At 43.5% G+C, this 21,398-nt stretch overlaps 1 protein-coding gene across 3 annotated transcripts in view; it reads left to right on the forward strand.

The window, feature by feature from the left end:
• The first annotated feature begins 522 nt into the window (after positions 1–522).
• Lhfpl2 (LHFPL tetraspan subfamily member 2) overlaps positions 523–21,398 on the forward strand; it is a 138,758-nt gene continuing 117,882 nt past the window's right edge. Inside the window, exons 1-4 of one of the 3 annotated variants that reach the window (XM_042690847.1) lie at positions 523–603; positions 4,178–4,179; positions 5,119–5,124; positions 11,388–11,455. The gene's annotated coding sequence lies outside the window, so the exon portion shown is untranslated. The remainder of the gene's footprint in view (positions 604–4,177; positions 4,180–5,118; positions 5,125–11,387; positions 11,456–21,398) is intronic. The other 2 variants (XM_042690848.1, XM_042690849.1) reach the window with 2 other exon arrangements.

Raw genomic sequence — 21,398 nt, forward strand, 5'->3', positions numbered from 1 at the left:
ACTCGCGGCCGCCTCCCAGGCGAGTTTCTCGAAACTGACCCCCCCGGGAGGGTCCCAGGAGCGGTTCAGGGGGTCCCGACAGGACCCCAGGGGACGCCGCCACCGCCCGGAGGGCCCCGCCACCCGCTCCCAGGGCCCCCAGCCCCGTCGTGGGGATCCCCGGGCGCGACACTCTCCGGGACCCCGCAGGACACTCCCCTCCGGAGGCTGGGCCTCGCCCGCCCCCGCCCCGCCCCGCGCCGCGCCAGGGGAGCCCCGGGCCCGACCCCTCCCCCCGGACGCCGGCCCAGCGAGCGGGACGCAGGCGGGGATGGTGACCGGGCAGCGGCGCGGGGCCGGGGCTGCGGGGCTCGGCCGCCTCTCTCTGTCGCTGTCCCCGCCCCTCCTCCTCCGGGCCGTCCGCCCCCTCCCCGAGTGCTAGAGCCCGGCGGCCCGGCGCCCCCGCCTTCCGCTCTCCGCCGACCCTCCCCTGCGCCCCCTCCTCCGCCCCTCCCGTCCCCTCCCCCGAGCGGCCCGCCGGGGCTGGGCTGAGGTGGCGGCCGAGAGGCGGCACGGAAAGCCCCGGCTTGGGGACGGCTGCGGACTCGGAGGGAGCCGAGCCGGGTGAGTTGGCCACGCGGGGCCCAGCGCGCGGCGCGCGGGGAGAGCCGGCAGCCCGGCCAGGTGGGCGCCCGCAGCCCGCGGCAGGCACGGGGTCGGGGCCCGGACGGGCGTTGGGTGCGGGGATGGGAAGGGAGCGGGACGGCCGCTCCTCTCCACGCCGCCGCCGCCGGCCGCAGAAGTGGAAGAAGTTGTGTCTGGAGCGGCGGCGGCGGCGTCCCCGCCGCCCGGGGCGGGCTTCGGCCGGCCGGCGGCGCGCGGGTCCCGGGCGCAGCTCGGCTCCGGGCCGGGAGCGCCTGGCTGCTCGCCCGCTGGCCGCCGCGACGTCGTCCCCGCCCGGCCTGGTCTGTGGCGGGTGGGTCGCTTGGACCACAGACGTCAGCTGCATCCCAGATCTGGCTGCATTTTTGTGGCAGTGCCGTGGTTTGGGGTGCAGGCTGGAGGAGGTGGGCGGGGTGGGGGGGACCACATCTGGACTGGGTGGGCCGGTCCTCAGGATGGGTGAAGGACTGGAGACCTTTTACGCACAGGTTTTTGTTTGTTTCTTTGGTCTTTCCCTTTCATTCAGCGGCCCAGCGTTCTTTGAACTGAGGAAAGCAGAAAGGATTTTCTTCCACCCGGCTCAGCTTTCCTGGAGGGTCGTGGGTTCTGTGAAAGTCCGTGAGCTCTTTCAGTGGGAGAAAAAAGAAAAGACCAACTTTTGTCTCTCACTCCCACCCGGGCCACTTCCTGTCTTCCCCATTTTTCTCTTGCGGTGATTGTGTGTGTGTGTGTGTGTGTGTGTGTGTGTGTGTGTGTGTATGAGGGGGGGAGGAAGGGAGAGAGAGAGAGACAGTGTGAGGAGCTAGGTTATCTTCAGTGGGCTCCTTTGGCAAAGTAGCCCCACAGCAGACAAGTGTGTGTTAGAGCCAGTGGGCAGAAAGGTGTTTATAATCTGCCTTTCTCACTGTCTCGAACTTCACCCTAACCAGGTATAAGAAAGGATCCAAAGTTGCTTATTCTTTCCACCCATTTCTGTTTTTGAAAACTACTTAAGAAATTTTTTTTTAGAGATAACATGTGCTAGTGGGGAGAGTAACTGTTTTAAAGACAGGGAGAACATTTTAAGATCTCCTCTCCCTCCTTCCCTCCCTCCCCCCCCCCCCCCCCATCAGGTAGTGGTGGTAGGTTTGTGATTATGCTGGAAATGTGATTCTGATAACATAGTATTTGAAGGTTTGATGTACTACTTGGTTAAATAAAGCATTATCTTATAATTGTATTTTCTCCCCATAGTCACACCGAACACACAGCATGGCTTCTTGAGGTTTGCAGCAATATAGCAAATATTTTATGCCAAGAAAGATGTTAGGAGTTGTAGGAGAGCCTGGTGGGAGGGGGACTCATTTGTCTTAGGAGCAGATTAATTATAAAGAGTAATTACACTGCAAATGAGTATTCCTGAATATAATTTGAGTCATGATAGGTGAAACAGACAATGATCCATATGAGTAGGAAGGGTCCTTGTAGATGAGAGCAAGTCATGTCTTCCAGAAAAGGTAATACATTGTATTTATCATGGGGATGGTTCAGAACTGAGGGTACCTAAGACTGGGAACTTTAATTCCAGAACTGGTACTGGAGGCAGGGCAAGGTAAGGAAAAAAAAAAAAATCCATACTAGATGATAAAAAGAACGGCATTCTGAAAACTGTATGTGTATTTTAATGAAAATTAAATTCAGCTTCTGAGCTTCTCTACTGCATGTAATTGGCAAAATATGAGACCACAATTTAGGCGACTCAGAATCAGTCTGACATTCTCAGATGAGCCACATACTACCTTATTTAATTTTAGCCTCACTCTAAAATGGTGGTGATAACAGTTCAAGTCAAAGAATCAGTTTGACCAGTTAAGTTCGTATAGAGCTTAGGCTGGCTTCTTACATAAGTGCTACAAAATGAACAACGATCAGCAATATTTCAAGGCCCTGGGCCAAAGGAGGAATGATTGCAAGGATACCTAATTTTCAAATGAGCAACTCTAATTAAGGCTGAACCCATGACTTTGCCAGGCCACACCCAGAAACACCTGTTCTTTCTAGAACTTCAGGCTTTTCTAGGCTTTCTTTTCCAAGGAATGCTTGTTGCATTGTAGGCATGCTGTTAGGCTTGTTGGCCACAATTCCTTTTAGTATGGTACATAACAAGGTGGATGCTCTTATTGTAGAGAGATAGCAAGAAATTCTGAGTTTACTTGAAATGAAAACTGAACTTGAAACTTCCAGGGAAAGATGTCCAACCTAAAAGTGGATACAGGCAGGAACAGTGGCTGGAGCTAGAGATGGATGATGAAAGTTCGTTCCAAAGCAGGAACAGGTGGTCTCAAAGAGTCCTCTACCCACCTAGTGGGTAGAGGGTTTCTGAATAGTGCAGCAAGTGAGGGTAATTTGTATCATTGGGACTGAAATTTTCAAAATTTTGTCATCCTTTCAACAGTCCTGCATGGGGATAGTTAAACCCCTGATCTTGGTCTTAAATGAGCAGGCTTATTCTGGTGTTATTTGTGTAGATTTGGCAGATCTGCTTCTGTAAATTTGAACTTACAGTTTAAAAGGATGTATACAGCCAGGCACTGGTGGCTCATGCTTGTAATCCTAGTTGCTCAGGAGACTGAGATCTGAGGATTGCAGTTCAAAGCCATTTTCACAGGAAAGTCTGTGAGGCCCTTTATCTTCAATTAACCATACAAAAAGCTGGAAGTGAAATTGTGGCTCAGGTGGGTAGAGCACTAGCCTTGAGTAAAAAAAGCTAAGCCCAGCTTGGCTTTTTGTTTTTTTTTTGTTTTTGGTTCTACTACTGGTGCACCCACACAGAAGATGTACACAGAATGGTTTTGAGTATTTGATTGTTAGGATGTGTGATTATAGTGATGCCTTACACATGTGTTATAGTCCAAATGTTATGTTTCCAGATTTGGGCATTGAAGTCAGGACTTCTCTGTGCACTAGTATTTGGAAATTGGGCCTTTGAAAGATGTTTAGGTGTAGATGAGATCCTGAGGGTGGGATTCCCATGAGGAAGTTAGGATCCTAATGAAAAAAGGGACCAAGCTTTCTCTCTCCCAGCCCTGAGGACACAGAGAGGAGGAGCTTGTCAGGAAGAATGCCCTCACCTGCATCCAAACCTGTGGGTGCTTGGTCATTAACTTTGTAACCTCCCAACTGTGAGAAGTAAATATGTGCTTGTTTGTTAAGCCACAGATTGGTGGTATTTGTTATAGAGTGCACTAGTAGCCTAATATACATGCATTACGTTGAATAACTATTGGAAAGACCTTCATGTGAAAAAGATGTATACAAGTTTTTTTTGTTTTTTGTTTTGTTTTTTTTTTTGGTGCTTGTGGGGCTTGAACTCTGGACCTGGGCTCTGTCCCTTAGCTCTTCAGCTTAAGGTTAGCACTCTACCACTTGAGCCACAGCGCCACTTCTGGTTTTCTGAGTGGTTTATTTGAGATAAGAGTCTCATGGACTTTCCTGCCCAAGCTGGCTTTGAAACGTGATCCTCAGATCTCAGCCTCCTGAGTAGCTAGGATTATAGGCGTGAGCCATGGGCACTCAGCCTATATATAAGTTTTGTATGCAGCAGTACAATACCAAATCAGCCTGTATACAAGTTTTGTATGCAGCAGTACAATACCAAATGCACTTTAAGAAGTATGTTATCTGAAAATTTTCTTGGTTTAACCTTAATACTATCAACTAGGTCATGAGATGTACCCAACTGTGACCTTGAGATTTTATAGATCAGAAAGGAGTACCTCATTGTACTTTGACTTTTGCCTTTGGTGGGTTTGTTCTGATTTTGGTTTAACATCACAGTTTCTTGATTAAGTAGTTTTTTTTTTTAATTTTAATTTTTTGTGAACATACTCTACAGAGGGGTTACAATTACATGGGCAGGATAATGCGTACATTTCTTATCAAGCATTGCAGCCTCCTCCTTTGTTTATCCTTCACATCCCTTCCCAGCCTCCCCCCCAATCTTCCTCCCTCCCCTCCCCCCGCCAATGTTGTTTAAGTAGTTTTTATATGTACTTTTTTTTTTTTTTCCAGTCCTGGGGTTTAAACTCAGGGCCTAGGCACTGTCCCTGAGTTTCTTTTGCTGAAGACTAGTACTTTACCACTTGAGTCACAGCGCCACTTCTGGCCTTTTTTGTTTATGTGATACTGAGGAATCAAACCCAGGGCTTCATAAATGCTAGCAAGCACTCTACTACTAAGCCACATTCCAGCCCTTGCAGGCACATTTTTTTTTTTTCAAATTTAAGACTTCAGAGTTGTTATTTGGGAGTGAAACTTTTTATACTTAACTGAAGTAACAAAACTACAATAATAAATTTTAAATCTTAACATACAACTTAAATCTAAAATAATAGACACTGACTTTTGTACCTGGTTGCAGTCTTTGAATGAAGAATATTTGGTATTTCAGCAGATTCATGAGGAACGATGTCTTAACATTGTTAGAGGAGACATTAGAAACCAGTCTTTCCTTGTGCGATCATTACAAAGGAAGATTGAAGAAGGCACTAGGTTGTCTGACTTTTGCTGTACAAAAATGTTTATGTGTTTGTGTGTAGATATGTTGTGTGTATGTATATATGTATGATTTGTAGCCCAGGCTGATAGGTGAAACCAAGGTATTGAGTGTTAAAGTCTTATTAAACACCCTCTGTTTGTGGATTGACTCTGGTTCTAGATGATTGCTGATGGGTAACTGCTTCGTCTGTACGCTGATCCCAGGTGTTCATTACCATGTGCTGTGCACACTCAGTCTCACCAACATCTATTTCCCTACCTTATGCAGTGTATCTTTGTATTAGGAGGACAACCGTTTCCATTTTCCAGAAGTGAAGCTTTAAAAAAAATGTTATTAAGATACAGTGGGGTTACCATTTCATAAGTCACATAATGAATACGTTTCTTTTTGGAGACTATTACTCCCTTCCTTTGTTTTTCTCCAGTCTTTCTTCCCTCCCGTCCTTGCCCACAAGTTGCATAGTTCATTTTCCACATAGTGTCTGCTGAGTACTGTGACTGCATTTGTAAAATCAAGCTTTTTTACCTCCTCATTTTGAGACTCTTCACTAGTCGTGGAGGGCTATTGCTATTAATTTGCATTTCATTTGTGGAATAATTGAAATTGTGCCAAGTAGACCCCAACGAATGCTCATTGTATTACAGGCATGCTGTTAGACTTGTGGGCCACCACTGCTTTTACTGTGGTGGATTCAGGGTAATTCCAGTGGGGATGACTAATCATTGTCAGCCTGCATGCTCAGCAAGGGCACTTCATCTCACCCTGGTTTGCTCAACTGCATTAGAAGAACAGAGGCTAAAGTTTCAACTAATTATCTTAGACTAGTGAGGTTGTGAGGTAGTGACTAGTGAGTAATTTTATTTTTCAAGTTCTCTATAAGTGGCATGCTACTTTGTAAATCAAAATGAAAGAGTTGGTAGGTTCTCTTTTTTAAAAATATCACTGATTTTTGTCACAACACAGGGAGTCTCTACATCTGTGGTGGGTCCACTCTAAGTCTGTGTCACTGAACAGAATGGAAATTCTTACCCATTGTAAATTAGTTGCAAAAGCTGAAAGGCTTCAGGATTGAGTGCAAGCAGGACTGGGTGCTGTGACTCCAAAGTCTGAAGGGGATAACTTCCCTTCAAACAGGAGGGAAGGCCCTACTCCTCATAATGGCTGTTTCCATCAACAGTGTAAATGTGATTTGAGAGATGTTTCTATAGAATTGCTGAGAAGCATTGAATTAAATAAGCACTATTCTGGCATGTTAGTTTTTTTCTTTCTGTTTCAGTGTTCCATAGAATCTAAACTAGCAGTGTGATGTGAAATCTTCTTAGTAACAACCTCCCACATGCCTGGAAAACGCAGAGGGGCTCCTTTTCCTCTGCAGATTCTATTGTTCAACATTTTCTTTCTTTCAGGCCAAGCTGTGTTGTCAGGGGCACCTGGAGTTCAAGCTTCCTTTCTCCTGGGCAAGCTTCAGGCTGCACATGTTGTTTTCTAGTTTTGAGGCATTTAGCCAGTTGTTTAAGGAAGGCTCTAACTGTACTGAAAGTAGTGTCATTCAATATTCAGATAAGTGGCAGATACCACACACTTCTTAAATACAAAATAACTTCTTAAAAAACCAGCTTTGTTTCACTTGCCCACAGCAAACACATTTCCTGAAATGAAAAATAATAGACTAGTTAGTAGGAATTACAACTTATCAGTTTTGTATTTACAAATCACTGCTATCTGTATATTAAATTTAAAAAGCATAGCTTACAACTTAAAAAATAATCTAGAATCACATTCTTATTACTTAAACAGCCAGCTGTTCAATCCTGGAAGATGATTCTACCTAGTAGGGTATGTCTACACAAATATTCCTGCATTTGCTGTCACAGTCATCCTTCTGGGGTCCTCCAGAGGGGAAGCTGTAATTCTTGTTTTGCATGGATTCGTGCTGTATGTAATAGGGAACATGACATCAGACTTAATCGGGACTCTGAGTTAGTATTGATCTGAATCCTTTTGATAGCGGATGTGCTTATGTTATCTTGACTGTAAAGGTTTCCCCCTAGCTTGTGCTTGTATGCAAAGAAAAGATTCAAAAGGAGTGAAACTGATACATGTGTGAATGTTTAAATTGTACTGAGATGCCAAAAAGAGCTGGAGCCAGGTATACTAAAGAGGCCACACTAGGTAGATAAGAAGGCAAGTTGTGGTAAAGGAAAAAAGTGATGGGTTGTGCAAACACCTGTGTGGCCAGGTGGTTGGCGCTGTTGAGGATAATCTGATCAGCCCTACTGTTGATCATGGGTCTGCAGTTCCTCTTACCTGGAAAATAGAGTCTTGGGTCCTAAGAGTATGCTATTGTGGCATCCTAACAGCCATTGTGGTCAACAAAACTTTCATGGTTGAAAACATTAAGACTTAAAAAAATAAAGAATCATAGGGAAATGCGTGAAAAAATACAACAGAGAGGTCCATCAGCTGAACTGGACATTGATGAAAGTGAACTAAGCAACTTAAGGGCAGCTATGGGAGGGAGAGAATGAGAGAGAAAGAGGGAACAGCTTACACTAAACAAAAGGAAAGAAATGTACATATCACCTGATTTGGAGGAAATAGTTGTATTGTCAAAGTTCATAAGCTTTATAGACCATGATAATGACAATTCGCCTTCTGAAGGTAAAATACGTTTCTGACTTTAGCTAAGTATCACAATATTGTGAAATTTATGTGATCACTTAATCTCAATAAAGAAATAAATAAAAACCACCATCAAGTTAAATTTACTCTAGCTTCGATCTAGCAGGATTTTTTAAAATCTTGCCCATGGGACTTCCCATTTCTTCGTGTAAAATTTCAGCTTATTTCTGGCACAAGTTCATCCAGGTAATTTCAAGTCTGACTTGGACATCTGTCCTGTCAGCCTTCCTTCTGAGCTTTCTGCTCATTGGCCATCATGGGTCCTTTGAGTCCTTCACTGGAGCTGCTCTTCTGGGACTCTCCTTGTCATTCCCCCCAAAGTACTCTTAGTAACCAAAGGTCTCAGTTGTCTTCCAGAGAGTAGAGAGCTGGAGTTTGTGCCAAGAATACAGAGGAAGCTAATCATACCCATGACCCCGACCTCATTAACATTGTGCTGGAACCAAAAGAATCAGCATTCCATGGCATTGTTTGACTTTGGATTGTCCCTACTGATTTACGGTCACAGGGTCCGTATTCTGGCCTTCAAAGGGAGGCAGATTTAAGAGCTAGATGAAAATGGGAAAGGCAATTGGTACTTCCTGCCTCCTTTTAGCACTTAACAGTTGGGCTTTGTATTGTCAGCTAATCACTGAGCCCTGCCAGTGGTGGTTTGGGTCAAAACAAACCAGAACTGACAAGGCTGATTCAGTAAAGAGAATGAGGGAGGCCTCAGAGTGTAAAGAGGAAGAGTCTCACATTGGTGCTCCCCTGCCTGCAGGCAAGGATTCTCAGACCTGAAGGTGTACAACATCCCGTGAGTCTGTTCAAATGTAGCCTCTTGACTCAGTAGGACTGGTGGGGCCTGAGATTTTGCATTAGTAAGGAACATTTCCAGTAACATTAGTTCTGTGGAGCACACTATAAGGATCAAGTCCTCTTGGGAGGGTAGAGAGGAGGGTGAGACTCAGCCAGGTGGAAGCTGAGACCTGTAAAGTCTGAACCTTGTCTACCAGCAGCCTGTGGAGGCCAGTTGGGCCTCTGGCCTCTAACTGAGTGGCTGTGTGGCAATTCCTATTAAGTCCTTTGGAGAGGGAGGTTATAGGCCTTTTATATTATAATATGGTTAAGTTATAAGGGAAGACTTTTTTTCTTGCTAAGTTTTATGTAAGTTGATTTCCTCATTGTATCTTGGTTATACTCTATGAGTTAAACTAGACAAAAACAGCTCTAACTTTTTCAACTAAAGCTGTATTTTCCCACATACCCTGTAACTCTGAAGTTTTGTGCTTTACAAAAAATTTTAAGTTACTTATTTTTTCATTTGAAGGATTATTCTAAAACTTGCTTAACACTGCTGGGTGCTGGCTACATATTTGCATTCCTAAGTGCTCTCTTGAGGCTCTGACCTAGTAATCCATACTTTTATAAAGCAACTTCTAGGTGATTTTTATGGTCAGGCAGATTCTAGAAATACCAGGTTAGAAAAATGACATCATGGAATCTGCTCTGATGCTTATAGTGGTAAGGCTGGCGACTACCTTCACCTGTTTGCCACTTGGAAAGTTGGTTGTGATGGAATAGCTTTGTTTCTGTGTATCTAATCATTTTTATCTTGACATGCTTTTGTTCTCATAAGAGACTCTTGGATGGAACCACAAAAGGGAGTCCTTTGTCAGCAGAGTAGAAGTCAGTTCCTGAGGGCTTTATTTTTAGGAAAGTTTTGCAGACACTGATTACTAAGTGCTTCAGGGCAATCTTGGAGTTACTGGAGTGAAAGCCTGTGCCTCTGCAGAGAAGTCTTTAAGAATGTCTCAGTACTGACTCCTCCCCATTTCCCTGTTTTGGTTCAGACCCTGGAGATTATGAGTATGTGACATAATGCATGACCAGAAATGGATGTGGAAGGGCCCCCATCCTCCCGGGACTAGCTTGGTTCTATCTAAGTGAATTGGGCTATAATGGTGGCAGATTTGCCCACCATTGTATCAGCACTAAGCTCTAGTTGTACCGATGCAAGATCCATCTCAGCCTCACCCTAGGGGCTAAGACAGCTTACAAAATGGTTCAGCAGAAAGTGTGGATACCACAGGCACACATGGGCAAGGAGGGTAGGCCTGTGAGCTGCCTACTACAAAGACAGGGAAGCAACTGGGGTTTCAGCACTCAATATGCCCTGGGAGCCTTCACTGCCATAGTACTACCAGGAGTTCCATGGCTTGTTGTGCTTTCCTGCAGTTCAGCAACCTGTGTGGCTCTGACATGAAGGGCAGACCCTGGAAGTGCTGTGGGTGTATCTATGCATGTTCTTGTTGATCTGCGTGCTGTTTTAATGCTTTGGACTCCATTTCTCATCTTTTGTACAAGAAGAGAAAAGGTTTTAGAAACATAAACAAGAATGTCAGAATTTTCTTGCACAGAGGGATGCTTTTTCTAGGAGGAAAATAGAGAAGTTCAAAGAGAGAAAGTGGGTGGGTATACTGGACTTGTCTCATGAATTTTGGCTTCAGCCTCATTGTCTTTGTACCACAGGATTTGTTCCACTCCTCAGAAAGAAATTTGACCCTCTGATAAAACCAGGTAGAGCTTTCTAGGATGGCTTCACTGTTTCATTCCCCAAGTAGTCAGATTCTGTATGTAGGTGGGAAGAACAACATCTAGGAAGAGAAGCAGTGTCCACATTGTTTGAGGATGGAGTGAGTTTTTCTAACCCATTGTTCTGCAGTGTTAGGAACTATTCTAGGCTTCCACAAAACCTGCTTTGTGTATTTTGTTTTAATCAAGAATGAGCTTCAAAGGCCTGTTAGAATATAAGTCCTTGAGCACAAGGTCTTTGTTGGTTATAGTCTAGGTCAACTCTAGAGCCTGTATTGGCCTTAACATAATGTCTCCCCCTTTCCTAAAATAGTTGCAAGGCCTTTTGTCATCTGAAATACTCCAGTGGTCACCAATACTTTTTATTTGTGATTCACTATGTATTAATATCAGGACATCCCATTTTACTCTTTTTTATACTAGCATGCTCTTTGCTTATCCACTAGTCTTGTAGACTTTGTGTCTTAGCTCAGCGTACCTCTCACTTGCTCTGGGAAGTTTCCTTTGACGACTTTGGAATAATCTGGTGCCTCTGTATCCTGGTTACCTCATCTCTGGTCACCTTGTGTTCTCTGTCTTAGGTGCTTATAAGCTGTGTCAAAGTCATGATTGTTACCTGTTCATTTCTCTGTCCTTGTTGACTGTAAGCTCCCTGAGAACAGGAAACCCAACATATGCTTCCTCATGTGTCTCGTATCTGGCATATGGAATATATGAGGTGGGTATTGAGAGGCATAGGTGAGATGAGCACCTGATATATAGTTATCCTGCCACTGAGCTAAAACCAGCACTCTCACGTTCGTCTGTTTGATTCAAACCCTTGACCAGATAATGATGGCCATGTTTTCTGCTCAGAAACCAAGGAGCCGTAGGGCCATGGACTAGCTTTGTACTGGGACCATGAAGATGGGCTACTCCATGTTAACAGAGATGACTTTTTCCTATTTTTCAGGGAAGCAGACTCTTGAGTTTGCAGCTGGCCTATAGTTTCTGTAATCCTTTAAGAAGCACTTCTTACAGGTAAGTGGTTGGTAGATTGTACCAGTGATGCCTATGTAGATTATACCAGAATGATCACAGTATTCCCTGTACCACTTGAAGTTCTTATTCTGTGGAAATAAAAATAAATGTAGGGTAGTATTTTATCAAGAAAGTGAAAAATGGTTTCCTGCCCCTGTTGTGAGTTAACTGGTGAAGGTGTTTATCTGACTGGCTGTTTTGGTTTGAATATGTAATGGCCAATGCAGGCCCAGGTATTGAACTTTTGGTCCCCAGTTCTCTAGCTTTTTGGGTTCTGGAAACTACAGGAGGTGGGACCTGGCTGGAGGGAGTAGGTCACTGGGGACATGTTCTTGAGGGTTGTATCTGGCCCTGGACTCTTCCTGTATCCTTTCTCTTGGCATCCTCCCTGACATAAGGCAAACATTCTCCTCTTCTCTGTGTTCCCACTGTTATGATGTTCTGTCCATAGGCCCAGAATCTAGATAATCAAGGACTATATGGATTGAAATATCTAAAATTATGGGTCAAAATAAAATTTTCCTCGTTAAGTTGTTTCTGTCAGGTATTTGGTCATGGTGAGGAATTAATATGGCATTAGTTTTCCTGGTGTTCTCCTGGGCATTGCTGGTCTTCTCATCACTGACATTCTTTCCTCTCTTTAGGCTCATGTTTTAGAATTCTTTTTCCTCATTTAAGATCCAACCAACATTTCACCTTTTATTTATCAAATATGTGAATGAGAAACCCTTTGGACTGTTGTTCAGCAGAACAAACTAGTTTCTCTTTGCCCACGTGACATGATATTCTTGTCATAGTAAGTCTAACTTCCTTGTGTGTGCCCATCTTTTTCTGCTAGTCTACGGATTTGCTTTTGCTATCATCTCATACTTAATATGGTTTTTGACATGAAGCAGGTTTTCAATAGATGAGTGAAGTTAGTCTGAGGAGAAAGAATGGCTTACCAAAACTGAACTAAAACATAGCATGTATACATACATCATAATATATTTCTAGACCAAATATATGATTTGTCAAGTGCTTTATAGGTTAATTACTTGCTCTTTGTTCATATTACTACACATAGTTGAAAACTTACCATAATATCTTTGAGAGTTTTTGTTTCATTGTGTACTTCTTGACTAGTCACTGAACCGTGATATGCCAAATGGCTATTGTGTGGCCATAAAGAGCCAGTCCTTTTGGTTGCTCTTGGAGAGACAATGTCAACCAGAACTGGGAAGCTCCTGTCAGCCCTTGCCGTTGCTATGTAGACCGCCTCAAGATTGAATATGTACCTAAATACACAGGCAGCAAGGGAGCAAGCAATAGATTTCCTAGTTTCCTACAGAAAGTAAAAATGTTTCTTGGTGTCTTAAGCATTTCTTTTAAAAAATAGTTTAGAAATTTAAAGAATTGTAGTAAAGGCCGGCCGCCGGTGGCCTAGACCTGTAATCCTAGCTACTCAGGAGGCTGAGATCTGAGGTTCGCGGTTCAAAGCCAGCCTGGGCAGCAAACTCCGTGAGACTCTTATCTCCAATAAACCACTAGAAAACCGGAAGTGGCGCTGTGGCTCAAGCGGTGGAGCGCTCGCCTTGAGCTGAAGAGCTGAGGGACAGCGCTCAGGCCCAGAGTTCAAGCCCCACGACTGACCAAAAAAAAAAAAAAGAATTGTAGTAAAGGACTCTAGGTCTGTGCATTAGTTTGCTTCTGAGTGTGTTGGCTTGAGTTATTGCTTTGTCTTGTGGATTTGGAGTTAATACCTCCCAGGACAGTATGAATGGTATAGTCAGAATGGGACCAGGGTCCTTTTAGGAGTTGGTTGAATTCACTAAAGTTTAAGTGATGCTTAACTCTAACCAAAGAATATTTTTATATAGGAAAATGTGTCCTTGAGGTTTTGTACCCATTACCTGATTTTCACTGGCCCAACTGCAATAGAATGAGTCATTGTCAGGTATTTCCAGTTGCTTTGCTGGATGCATGCTGTGCCTAAATAAAGAGAAATGAGTTCTCTTTTCACTTCTGTTCTCCATTATCAGTACAGGTATCCAGCCCTGCCAGAGTAGTCATGTACTCAGAGCATCTTCCTCTGGTGAAGTCCCTGCTGTATAGCTAGCGGCCTGAAAGAATGTAGTAAAAAACAAGGCAGTAACAGAAATTTGACTCCCAGTTGACCCTTTTCATGGTCTTGGGAACAATATAGTATAGCTCAGCTCAGGGATTTCCAGCCTCATGGAATCAAGTTGTCTGCCATATTTAAAAAATAAGCCCTGAATAAAAATTGAATTATAAAGGTCCCAGATGTTAAAATGTGAGTAGGCTGTAGCCTTCTTTGGAATTTGAGATATAGTTGAATATTTGGTCCACACCATCTCTGGAGTATATTTGTGGTGTCTGGTTTCCACCCTGCCTGTCTCATGGGGAGTGCTAACCAATTCAGAATGAATAATGAGCTGCTAGATCTGCCTAGAGTGTACAGTATAGAAACAAAAAGGTAGTGAGGATCTCAAGCAACTCAGCCCTCTTCTCACAGGGCTCACACTGGTATATGCAGAGACACATCACAGAGCCATAGTTGAATCTTGATTATCCCACATCTTCCTGATTAGAAAGTCTGAGAATTTCCTTAGAGCTTCTGAATTTGTAGAATGTAGTACAGTGCTATTATTTCAATCATTGAAACATTTATAATTTCTAAAGATTCAACTGTTTCAGCAATTGAATTTATAGATCAGGGTTAGTTTGTTTTAGATATAGCTATTTTGGTGCTAGAATTCAAAGATATTTACTCAGTTTGGGCCACTTGTATGCAAGGTAGACAATTTGGAGCAATCTGAGCAATGACAAGACAGTAACCTAGTCTACTGGTCTTGGACTGCAGTGCTATTAGCATGATAGTCTCTGATTAACAATATTGTTGTTCTTGTTGTTGTTTTTATGCCAGACATGGGGCTTGAACACAGGGCCTGGCCATTGTCTCTAAGCTTCTTTTGCTCAAGGCTAGTCACTTCCAGATTTTTCTGTTTATGTGTACTGCCAGATTTTTCTGTTTATGTGGTACTGAGGAATTGAACCTTGGGCTTCATGCATGCTAGGCAAGCACTCTACCACTAAGCCACATTCCCAGCTCCCAACAATGTTGTTTATTGTTGAAATGCCTGTGAGTAGGTACCAGTGAATGAAGGAACAAGTAGCATCTCTTCCCCCAACAAGGCTTCTTCATTTTTTTTTTCAGTTTTGTGCCTTCAGATAAAGCTTACTATTCAGTTATAGTTTCTTAATGAGGAAGCAAATAGCCTTTCAAGTTTCAATGCAGAACTGGCTCACTGATAGACATCTCTGGGAAGGATTTGCTACTCTATTTCTAGATCACAATCAATGCATAATTTAGGAATCACTTTTTACTTGGATCAGGTAGCTTGTCAGTTATAATTTGTTGGCTAGTTTGTTTTGTCCACTTTAGGGATTTTGTTGTTGATCTGAAAGACTTACAGATCCTTCCAGGAAAAGTTGATTTTCAGGGCAAGGTCTTAGAATTTTTGCCTTAAAAAAAAAAGATATTGTTTTAATCACTTTTCTGACATGGCCTCTTCCAATTAAGAAATGACTTTTCTCTGTTCTTTTTTAAGGATAAATTTTAGCTGGTTTCTTTTCCCTGTAGGGCATTCTCCTATGGAGCAATTTCTGAGGGCCTGGTGGTCTCTCTAGTTCTTTGTTTAGATCAGAGAAGCTGTGGTTGGTTGCTCAGCTTGTCTTACCTCTACTTCATTTCCTGATGGGATGTTCTGGTGCCTACCTCCTACATTTTTTCTGAATTCAGCTAGAAAGCCCGTTTTTCTTTGTGGATGCAATCTGAAAAAACCAACAGGGAATCTCCCACCGCAGCCCAGCAGGCTGGGGAAAATAGTTCTCAGTCACCTTGTTCCTGAGTTCAAAGTGCACTTCACATTTTATGGGGGTGACCAGCTCTCCCAAGGTGCTGGTTTGAGTGGGCCTGCGTTGTAGTTTGGTGGACAATTAACCACGCTGACTGCCTCCTTTTCCCAGGTCTTTCTGCCTGAGTTGACACTAATATTCTGAGTGAGAAGGGTCTGTTGCTCCTTTGAGCAGAGCACCAGGCCTGGAGTTGGGAAACATTTGATCTTGTTCAAAGGGGCTGTCTCTGAAGCATGAAGATTGAACTGATTGTGACCCCACCCTGGGGGATGGAGAAGCTCCAGAGAGTCAGGAGGACAAGCTAGCCAGTTACTAATCCCATTGGCCTGTGGGTCTTCAGAGTCTCATATCCATCTAAAGTAGAGAGAATTGGGGTTGAAGGCAATAAAGAAGGCCTTAAATGAGAGGAGCAGGGGGTCATTTCATCTAATTTTGTGGTTGTTACTGAGGAATAAAAGGCAAAGGAGATAATTTCATTAGCCCTGGTGAGATCTTTATCACAGGGAGATGGCATCTTGGGAGGCAGCAAGGATTCACAGGACTGTTCTTTCCTTTGTGGTAAACCTACAGCTAGCTCCCCATAGAGCTGGGAGAGGACTCTGGAGCCACAGGACCCTGCTGGGCATTATGGTCAGGAACTATAGTTGCTCCTGTCCTAATTAAGAAGCTGGTGGCTGGAAGTCCTGAAGAATCACTGTCAGCTCCTCAGGAACTGTCCTCGAGCTGAAATAAAGAAACCTATCAGCCAAGCCAACTCATGTAGAATTGCAATGTCGTTTACCTCTGAGGGAGGCTTGCTAGGCATCTGTTGCTCACTTGATTTGTTCAGAGCCTCACGTTCCTTTGAGCTGAGTGTTGTTGGACACCTCTCATGTGGTAGAGATTGAGACCAAGCAGTGCCTTCTGTTTGATGAGTGCTGCTCTGTTCATAGTGTCTGTTCACATCTGCTGCTCTCACAAGCCTGCTAGGTAGACAGGTATTCCTATCCCAGTAGGCAGAGAGGGGAGTGAAGCAGACAGGTTATGTTGTTTTAAGGTCTCACAGTAGGAAAGTGGAGGCATCTCAGTTACATCTCTGGACTTGTAACTTTTCAACTGTGTCATCAGTAGAAGAAATTGAAAGGAGGAAGAGGAGATCAGTGCAAATTCTTCCAAGAAAAAGGGAGGGAGTAATGGTGAGCTGACAGTTCTCTGTACCAGCCACCAGCTGGCACCATTCCCCAAGGCTGCTTGGTTTCTTTCCTAAGAGGGGCAGAGTGGCCAGGCAATGAGAGAAGAGAGGAGTGGAGAGAGGTGGGTGTCAGACTTTGTCATATTCCTCAGCAGAGTGCCAGTCACTTCCCGAGTGCCCATGGTCAGGAAGGACAATGACAGCCTCTGTCCACCATACTTTTTTTTTTTTTTTTGGTCCATCAGGGGCTAGAACTCTGGGCCTGGGCGCTGTCAGGTCAAGGCTAGTGTTCTACCCCTGGAGCCACAGTGCCACTTCTGGATTTTTCTGCTTATGTGGTACTGGGGAATTGAACCCAGGGCTTCATGCATGCTAGGCAAGCACTCTACCACTGAACCACCTCCCAGCCCTCTGTCCACCATACTTGATTCACATTCTCACTGTCTTGTGTTTGTTTTCTTTTCCTTTAAAACATATTTATTGTAAAGGTGATGTACAGGAGGGTTACAGTTATATAAGTCAGTTAAGGAGTACATTTTCTTTTGAACAGTGCCATCCCCTCCTTCATCTTCTCCCAGTTTTTCCCCTCCCAACTTCCCTCTCTCCAAAGTTGCATAGTTCATTTCCAGCATAGTGTCTAGTGGGTTTCACTGCTGAATTGGTTCACCCTTTGTCCCACCATTTCTTTGCTTCCCCTTCCCCGCTCCCCCAAATCAGATAAACTTACATACAAGACAAAGGGTACAGAAATAAAAAGCACTGACAGAAAGGAATTAACCATAGGAAAAAGGGAAAGAAGAAAAAGAAGCATTTTCTTGTCTCCTTCAACTAGACTTGTACTATTATTGCCGTTGTTATTATTTTGGTGGCATATGGACTTCCTCAACTGTCTGTATATTTCTGCTTAATATTTGTGGATTTAATTCTGAAAAATGAGAACTTCTCTTGATGTATTAATAAGAACTGTATTAAATGTTACGTAAACTTAATCTTAGAAAATCAACTGGTTAAGGGGCTATTTTCCAAGTTGATAATGGAAGCTGTCACCTTTCTAGGGGATATGGTATATTGGGAACTCCCAGGAAATGAGAATGTGGTCAGATCTTTCCTGAAATATTGTTGGAGGGCAGTTGCCAGGGATGAGGGCTGGGGAGGGCAGATCTTGGCATGTTTCATGAGCGCTTCTTCACATTCTGGATAAAAGTCTTTGCCCTGCAGTCCTCAGAGGCAAGCTTCTTGCTGTGACCAGCTGCTGTTTCCTCCCTCATGACTGGCTCATCAGGAGTTGGCTGTACTTCAGTGCCTCCTAAAAACTTTCCTCCCTGGTTGCGTTCAAGAAGTTAAGTGTAGTGTCAGAAATGATGTGAGTTGATGAAAAAGAAATAAACAAACCCAGGCAACAATGTGAGAAGGGTCTGGCAGCCCTGCTCCTGTTTTTCTGTAGTTCTGATCTGAAGGAACCAGATTTCCTCTGTGTGGAAAGGATCCAGTATGAAGAAGGCTGAAATGTGCTTGCCAGTGGGTCTTCCAGAGTGGGGCACTGCTTAGCCTAATCAACTGGGGTGGAAACATGTAGCTTATGGTTGGCAGAGTGGAGAGAAGTCACATGGCTACAGCCTGAGCTATATGACTCTGGAGTTAAAATAACATCTGTTCAGGGAAGTGGAACATTCCAGAGGGCTATAGTTCTTCTTTGGCACCAGGCAGAGTAGAGAAATGGAAGGATGGGGAGGATTTTGGCGCAGCTTCTTGTCCAAGCTCCTCAATTCAGTTTAAGATATTGAATGACTTGGCTGAAACTCATGAGGGCAGGATCCTATCTTGTTTGTGTCCCTTTGTACCTCTGGTCCCTGGTATGAGTTAGGTGCTTGATATCAAACATTTTCAGGGGGAACAAGTGCTACAAATAAAGATCTAATTCTTGTCTTCCATTCCAGTGCTCAGAGGCATTTATAGGCTGTGGAGTCTGTAAGGGATGGTGCTGTAAGAGTCTATAAAAGATAGTGAATTTTATGCATTAGAAAATGGAGACATAATATCAAACTGTTTACTTCAAGTTGGGGAGGGATAAGGGGAAGAGGACCTGCCTATGCTTGAGTAGGAGGCAGGACTGCCACATTGCTTTGTATCTGCGCCCTTTTGCTCTGGATTTCATGTGAGTGGGGCCACTGGTACTTGGCCCTGCCTCCCTGGAGAACTCAGGATCATGAACACATAGACTTGAAGTTACCTATCTCCTTAAGCTTCATTACCCCTCCTTTTGGTCACAGCCAGCTCCTTTATAGAGAGGTATACCACTTGGAGCCCATCAGACTCATTATAGATGCTTGTGCATTGAAATGTTGTGATGTGATGGGATGTCCACGTGTCTGCGGCAGAAGAAGTATGTTCTGTGCATGGTGTCTACCTCTGTCTAAATCCATTTGAGAATTGCAACTTAGCTGTTGTGGGCTGTGACCAAGGAAACCGGGTCTCGCCATGGTACCGCTTAGAAACCCACAGTGGTAAATTCAGTGTAGTTAGAAGCCACACTGCTTCTTTGGGGCTGGTCATTCAAAGCCTTGCTATTTGTTTATATCCCATATTTAACATCTTGGGTAATTCAAAAGCAAACAAAATTAACCGTGGTAGTAAATGGGGAGATTTAGAGTAGTTACGAGAGATTAATTCAAGGTATCCAAAGAGATTTGTTAAAGTCAAGAAGTTTTCTTTCACAAACACTGACCCAAGGAGACAAAATTATTTACCACCAGTAGGTTTCATCCTCCCACCTTGTCCCATCCTCCCATCCTGACTAAGGATATGTGTCTTTAAGTTGACTTTTAGGCTTCACTACTTGGTCACAAGGTGTTGAGAATGGACGGGCTTCTTCCTGGTAACTGCTGTAGTTGGAATGTTCTCCAGCGGCTAATGTGTTAACTTGTTCCCCAGCCGATAGCACAATTGGTGGGGGTGATAGAGCCTTTAAGAGCTGGGGCCCAATAAGAGGTTGTGTTATGGGGCCAGCCCCTTTCTCTTTTCCTTATTCTGGTCATGAGGTGAAGTACTTGCTCCATCATGCACTCCTGCTATGATGTGCTAGCTTTCCAAAAGCAAGAGTGCCCACTGCCCATGCACTGAAACATCCCACACTGTGAGCCAAGAGGAAGCTTTCTTCTTTTTAAGTCCTTGGTTTTAGGAATGTGTTACAGTTACAGAAAACTGACAAACACAACTGGCTGTTTTCCTGTGGCATTTCCCTGTTACCTATGGGGGAGAGCCCAGATCCCTCTGGATCTCTAACAACTGCAATGCTGACTTTGTATGACCTTTTCTTCCCTCTCTTCAGAAGATGTAGCAGACCATGCATCTCCTTGGTAGGTCAGAGGACAAGCTGTTATAGACCCTGAATGAGGATTACTGAAAGAGCTGGTTGGGTTCTGGCTTCTACGGTGTATTAAAATATTACAGAACACACACATACACAGATCATAGTGCTTATTGGTGTGGAGCTGACAGACTTGCTGCAGGCCAGAGGTAGATTGGAGCAGGTCTCCATAGCTTTGAGATTACTAGCATCTGAACAAAAATAGCGAACTTAAATTTGCTCAATGGCATCAATCATTAGCTTGATTTTTAGTGAAAAATCAGGTCTTGGTGTATAGTAGTGTCTGTAGCCTGGAGTTTGAGCACTTCATAGGGACATTATTGACACTGAAGTGAAGTTATATGTGAACTGGTCTTGTACAGTGCTAGCATAAGGCTTTGGGAAAGAAAGGAAATACTTATTTGACTCAAAATATTCTGTCTGTAAAATCATGCATAGTAGAAAGCAATTAAGAACACATACATAGGGCCTGGGAAGGTGGCTCAGTGGTAGTGTGCTTGCCTTGCATGCATGAGGTCCTGGGTTTGATTCCTTAGCACCACATAAGCAGAAAAAGCTGGAAGTGGCGCTGTGGCTCAAATGGTAGAGCTCTAGCCTTGAGCTGAAGAGCTGAGGGGCAGTGCCCAGGCCGAGTTCAGATCCACGACTGACCAAAAAAAAAAAGAATACATATATATTGATAAAAACCAGTTCACTGAAAAATCTAGTTTCCTTAATTCATCTGTGATTCTTCAGGATTCTTGAAAGTGCAAACAGAAATGAGGTTGGATTATCCAATTTTCCCAAAATGTGAATTTTTATGGAGGGTATTTTAGAAAGCATATCCTTTATTGGAAAAGTATTTTGTCATTGACAATTGTTGAAGGAATATAGTTTTGTATATTTTCTTGGGTATTTTTATTGCATGTGTATGTAGAGTCAACAAAGTAATTCTCTTTAATACTCTTCAGAGGGGGGGTTCTGTAATCACAGTGACAAAAAAAGTTAATGGAGATTTATGTAATAGTTTTTATATTTACAGAATTAAATGCTGAAATACGATGAAATTCTGTATTCATCTGATTCTGGCTCACTATGAAAATTAATGTTGCTAGAAAATTAGTTTATATTCATGGTTTTCTTATTGCAAAGCCAAGTGGCATATATACATTAATTAATTAGTCTCCCAAGTAAAGTATAAATTACATAAGTATGGTTTTCTAGGAGTGAAGAATAAAATTCTGCAAGTACTTGCTAATGTTTTTATAACATAAATCAGGGAAGCCTTTCATAAGTCCCGTCTTTCTTTGTACCATTTCTCTAGATGATTTCCTCCCTTGTTATATGAAATCTTTTCCCACGATACAACCAAAATAAAATGGCTGGAAGTCAACCCAGTTTCACCTCCCTCTTTGTAAGATTGGGACTCTTGGAGTTTTCATGACAGGACCAAGTTCTTCTAACCACTCATGGCCCCAAAGATATGCCAGTTTATATTCTTTGGTCTT

This window comes from Dipodomys spectabilis, unplaced genomic scaffold (assembly GCF_019054845.1).
Source record: "Dipodomys spectabilis isolate Male_0828 unplaced genomic scaffold, ASM1905484v1 ptg000140l, whole genome shotgun sequence".
Classification (NCBI taxonomy): Eukaryota; Metazoa; Chordata; class Mammalia; order Rodentia; family Heteromyidae; genus Dipodomys; species Dipodomys spectabilis.